Source organism: Miniopterus natalensis, chromosome 2 (genome assembly GCF_054644295.1).
Source record: "Miniopterus natalensis isolate mMinNat1 chromosome 2, mMinNat1.hap1, whole genome shotgun sequence".
NCBI lineage: Eukaryota > Metazoa > Chordata > Mammalia > Chiroptera > Miniopteridae > Miniopterus > Miniopterus natalensis.
Genome location: NC_142082.1, coordinates 118,383,856 through 118,389,855, shown reverse-complemented (window position 1 = coordinate 118,389,855; position 6,000 = coordinate 118,383,856).

The following is a 6,000-nucleotide window of genomic DNA, read 5'->3' as shown; positions in this document are numbered from 1 at the left end:
GATTATCCTGTGTAGGATTATCCTGTGTAGGATTATTCTGTGTAGGATTATCCTGTGTATGATTATCCTGTGTGTGATTATTCTGTGTAGGATTATTCTGTGTAGGATTATTCTGTGTAGGATTATTCTGTGTAGGATTATTCTGTGTAGGATTATTCTGTGTGTGATTATTCTGTGTAGGATTATTCTGTGTAGGATTATTCTGTGTAGGATTATCCTGTGTATGATTATCCTGTGTGTGATTATTCTGTGTAGGATTATTCTGTGTAGGATTATTCTGTGTGTGATTATTCTGTGTAGGATTATTCTGTGTAGGATTATTCTGTGTGTGATTATTCTGTGTAGGATTATTCTGTGTGTGATTATTCTGTGTAGGATTATTCTGTGTAGGATAAGGGTTCAGATGTAGATTGAAATAATCTCTTTCCTAGCCTGCTCTTTCCTTGTGGGGGTTCCCAGAGTTCTCCATTAGTATAAACATCCCCCAGTAATCCATTCCTTGTGGGAGCTCCCTGGTGGGCTCCCTGTGGATGGCCCTGCGCCCCGAGTCAGCAGGGCCGGGACCCAGGCCTCTCCCCGGTGGGGAGCTTCCTGCGGCAATGGGCCTGACAAGTCCTAAGCTTTCTGCCGACAGGCTGAGTCCTCATGAGCGGCACATGATTTTCCCCTACTCCCTGGGGCTTTCACTGAATCATTGTCTTTTCCAGTCCCATCCGACTCCCCTGCTGGGGAAGAGTTTCCAGCTAGGGCGATGCCCTTTTCTGGTGCAGTGACTCGGGTGAGGACACAGCGTCAGGAAGGGGAACAAGCATGGGGAGAGGGACATGCCATCCGCCAGGTCCCAGGGAGCACTGGCCGCGCAGATGCCTCCTTGAAGGACCGTGTGGAGCAGCAAGGGTGGAACGGCTTCCGGCAAAAAACAACAAACAAATTTTTAAACTAGTTCAATTAAGAGCAAAGAAAAATTCTTGCACACTAGATCAGTGGCTTCTGATTTCTGGAACAGCACATATTCCACAACTGCTAAAACCAATAGGTACCCCAAAAGGTTGTCATGACTCATGTGGATGGCTCATTTATTGGGCCACTAATGTGAAAACATTTCTACCAAATCAAAGAATGTAGATAAGGCTTAGGTCTGATGATACAGTACATACCCTATAAAGAAAATATAAATTCCAGAATTATAAATTTTGGTAATTCATATTGCAGAATACATCTCAAAAAAAATTTAAAGGGCTAGGAATGAATTGCTGTGTACTGTAAGTCCTGTTCTCTGGTTTTTTATTAACTTGTTAATTGAAGTCCTCCAAAAATAAAGTTGCTTAGAAATGGGGGTAAGAATGTAATAAACGATTTTATCTGTAGTTTGTCATTTTTTACTAAAGGAAGCAGCTTTCATGAATGTTTACAATTGAAGATGATACATTGATATTACATCAAATTATACATTGGTTAGAACAAAAGAAATCCGAACCACTGTTCTCAATATGCAAGAACAAAATGCAAGTCATGTAAATGCTACCGCTAATGTTTTAACTGAATTCAGATTTTAATCTACATTTAAAAGCACAGAAAAGAAACTTTCCAAATCTACTGCCATGGTAATAAACTCAAGCAGAATTTCCGAAAGACGTCTTCCTAAGGATGGCAGTAGGGACTGGACTATCCTGCAGGTCCCCTTTACTCTCTTCACTGCTATGAACAGATCATTTGAGGGCTGCTCAGGTGTAAATCCAAGACACATTGTTCAACCCAAGCCAGCTCCTTCTATTAGTCTCCCTATTTGCGTTGTATTAATATCATACATAATAATATATAATTAAATAATGTATCGTAATAAAAGTATTCATATATACAATAACAGACCAAATAGAGGAAGCTCTCATAAAAGACGTTTGGCAGGGAGTAGGTTTTCTATAACCACAAAATTGTGAACCATCTCTGTTCCATAATAGGAAAGCAAGGTCTCTCAGTGCTGTCCATTAGATAACTCTATCTGGCTTAAGTTAGCACCGGGCTGGTCAGAGTGTCTGTATCATGCTCATGTTAGAATTATACCATCTAAGCACCTCTGCTTTGTGTGTGATTTCACCTATTTGGGATTGTGGCATTTGGGTGCTTCTGCTTTGAAGGTGGTATGCCTGAGAAGTCAATTAGTCCCGTCTTGTGGGTATGCCTCTATCCAAAAGGAGAAGGTTGACCCTAAGGAATTTGGTTTCCATTGGCATAGAACTGTCATTTGAGTGTCATTGTAAATCAGAGGTTCAGTGGTAGAGTTAGCTCACTGAGAGAACAATTTTCTTAAACCTATACAACTGTACTGCATTAATATAAACAACTACAAGTAGAAATTGAAGCAACCAATCCTTCCAGCCAGTGATGAACTTTTTTGATGGTTGGAATATTGCTTTGTCATCTGTAACAGATCTTGTACAATCTGCAACGTTGACATAAGGTAGGTTAAATTACTAAGCTTAATCAGTTAGCAGGTAATGTCCAATAAGCTCATGCCCCACAAACCCAATATAGAAAGAGTTACTAAAAAAGCAACCCTTAAGAAACTTCACTGATAACTCATTGTGTTATTTCCCCTACCATTTTTATATTGTATTATTTTTTATCTCTAGAACACTATTGAGAGTGACATGAGTTTGTGATGACCATTCTCTACAGTTATTTTCAGCCCCTGAAGTTGAGTTATAACAAAGGTTGTCCCCATGACCTGTGTGATTGTTGATCAGGTAAACTGGGCCTCTACAGAGAATCACAGGAAGCGTTTTACAAACCTCATGTGGATTATTGTCATTGAGGACCAGAGAAGCACAGATGCCTGTGCATAATAGCAAGAGTTATAAGGAATTGATAACATGGAGATATTCTCTGTATAAAAAGAGAAGTTTCCATATACCCAAACATTTTTTCATTTAATGCTATTGCAAATTCACAGGCTAACTGTAACTAGGTATTTCAAATATACCATGAACTAAGTATAATTAAACTAAAGTATGGATGCCACCAGTAAACAACAATCTCATGATAAATGGGTTAAAGTGCCAAAGAATACTAGGACAATAATTACAAAAAATATTTTTTAAAGAAATCTGCTTTATCTTATTTTATTAATCTTATGTAAGGGCTGTATACCTACTGTAATTTCCTTGGTTCAGAGTTCTTGGGCAGAGTGACTCTTCTTAAAATTGTCTGCTTCTGGAGACATTTTTGAGTAGGCCTCAGTTTAAAATCTTGTGTGAGAGGAAATCCTCTGATTTGTGTTGGTAGTTAGTTTGCACTGTGACACATAGCCCACAGACGAAATAGAAACAGTGCCCTAGTAATGTTGTGAAGTAATTCCACATGGATGTGTTATGGGTTGAATTGTATCCCCTAAAAAGTGTACATTGGAGTGCTAATCCCAGGACCTCAGAATGTGACCTTATTTGGAGATAAGGTCTTTACAGCAGTAATCAAGGTAAAATGAAGTGAATAGGGTGATTGCTAATTCAGTATAACTGGTAGTCTTATAAAAAGGGAAATTTGGACACAGAGACACCCACACAGGGAGATCACCATATAAAGACTGGAGTTAAGCTACCACAAACCAAGAACTACCAGAGCTAGAAGAAAGACCTGGAACAGATCTTTCCCTTGTGCTTTCGCAGGAAGCATGGCTCGTCCTTGATTTTAGATTTCTGGCCTCCACCCCATGACAACCAATTCTGTCTTTCAGAAGGTTGATCAGATTGCTCTGAGTCAATGATAGCCAGCTTAAGTTGATGCAGTTATCCATCTGAAGGTCTGGTGGGGAGATGCCAACATAGAAGCATCTCCTAAAACTGGGATAGTGAAAGCTGCTCATTTAGCACATAGTGTGCAAAGGGCATTGCTGTTGGCCTCTGGTCTGCCTGTGTGCTCCTATCTTAATAACCGTGGTTCCATTGTGAGTTTTAAATAGTTTCCACTATGTCACTGATCTCTTTCCCACTATTAATCAAAATATCTGGTCACAAATCCTTTAGGTTTCATAACATCTCGAAATCATGAACAGTTCTGAAAGCGTACCTATCATCTTTTTATCTTTTGTCATTTTGCCATAGGACAAGCTTCAGTCAGAGCTATTCATTCTGCTACCCGGGAAGATCACATATGGTATAATGGAACTGCTTTAATGGCTGAATTTTCAGTGTACACAACAAAAAAGAATGCCTTTGTAATTCTAAAAATAAACTCCATCTATAAATCATATTAAATAAAAAGTGACTAAAAGGATATCTGTTAAGATCAGACCTGGGTGTACTTTCCCCAGTTATTGCTATAGTCACATTTCCAATCCATCTTGGAAAGGGTATCAAGTCGAAAGAGTAGGTTTGAACTATGTTAAATACTAGTATATAAAAGATATAATAAATGGATTTCATAAATAGAAAAGTTGCTAATAGAGAAATCTTGAGCATTGTCTAAAAGTATACAAGTATTGCACAGTAGGTACAAATAATAGTGAGAAGCAAACACTTTATTGGCAGAAGCTTCAACCAGTTTGGCAGCCACTGCCACCTCTTGCAAGCATATAAAAGATGCCTCGGTTACCAAACCGGGGGACATACAAATAGAGGCAATCAACAGGCTCCAGTGAGTTGATACTCCTAATGCATCATGTCTGTCCTGAACAAAAGAGAGAAGGGTTGACATAGTTAGGAGTACCCAGAGCAGGAGATTGCTGAAGAAAAGCAGTTAAAGAGGAGAAAGCATCTTTCACTTTTGCATCCCACAGAAGAGGCTCCCTATGTATATATATATATATACTACTTTTAAAATGTATATACTATGTTTTTCCCTATACATACATACCTATGATAAAGTTTAATTTGTAAATGCATTGTTGCCTTAATAAACTCATGCGAATGCCAAGCTTTTTAAAAAATTAGGTATTTAATGCTTACAATAACCAGTCAACCCTAAAAATATTTTCACTGTCTTTTAGTTCAGGGCCTTGGTACATGGAATCATCTTTGTTCTGGTGGAGAACAGAAAATACCCATGTGCTGACAGTTCGTGACCCAAGTTATTTGTAGTTTCATAACAAAATAAGAACTTTTCTCTACATGGCTTGTATCCCCTTTCAGCTGATCTTTAAAAGAGATACAATGGCCTTCCCTTTATCTGTATGGATATGTGCCAAGCCTCCAGTGGATGCCTGAAACGGTGTAGTACTGCACTGTGTGTGTGTGTGTTTTCTTATACATACATACCAGTTAAAAAGTTTAATTCATAACTTAGGCACAGTAAGGAATTAATAATAATAAAATGGAACAATTATAATATATTGTTATAAAAGTGAATGTGGACTCTCAAAATATTTTATTGTACCATATTCACCTTTCTTGTGATGATGTGAGATGACAAAATGCCAAATCTATTCCTGAGTCTGTACAACCACCCCTATTTGCAGTAAATGGCCTGGTTTCACTCGTTTCAGGGGATCCCTTGTTGAAGTCTTCCTATGGGCTCAGTGCTTACTGGTGGAACACGTTGCAGTCCATCAAAGTACATTTTCTGTTCATGTCTTCCACTTGCATACTTAATGCCTTTTCCATATACACTAAGCGCTTATCATGCACTGTGGCTGCAACTTTTGCAGTTTGAGGTGCAGCAGCAAAACTAGGCCAAATTTTCTGTTCCTTCTTCACAAATTCACATATAGAATATTCACTCTTATCGCGGACTTTAGCAACCTCCACATAATGGTTTTTTTCATTTTCTTATTAAGTTGAAAACGTTTACCTTCCACTTAAAGGACAGTACTTGCAAGGGAACTGCTATAATTTGGGTTGCTCTGATGTGGTGCCTTCTGGAAAACATTTAATTTCATAATTCTGTTACACAGCAAGTCTCAATTAAGTTAGCTGGAGCAAAGGCACACAATTGAAATTGGTAAGAGTAACAAGACTAGTAGGATCACATGTGTCTTGGAGACAACCTCCACACTTATTTTTTAGTGCT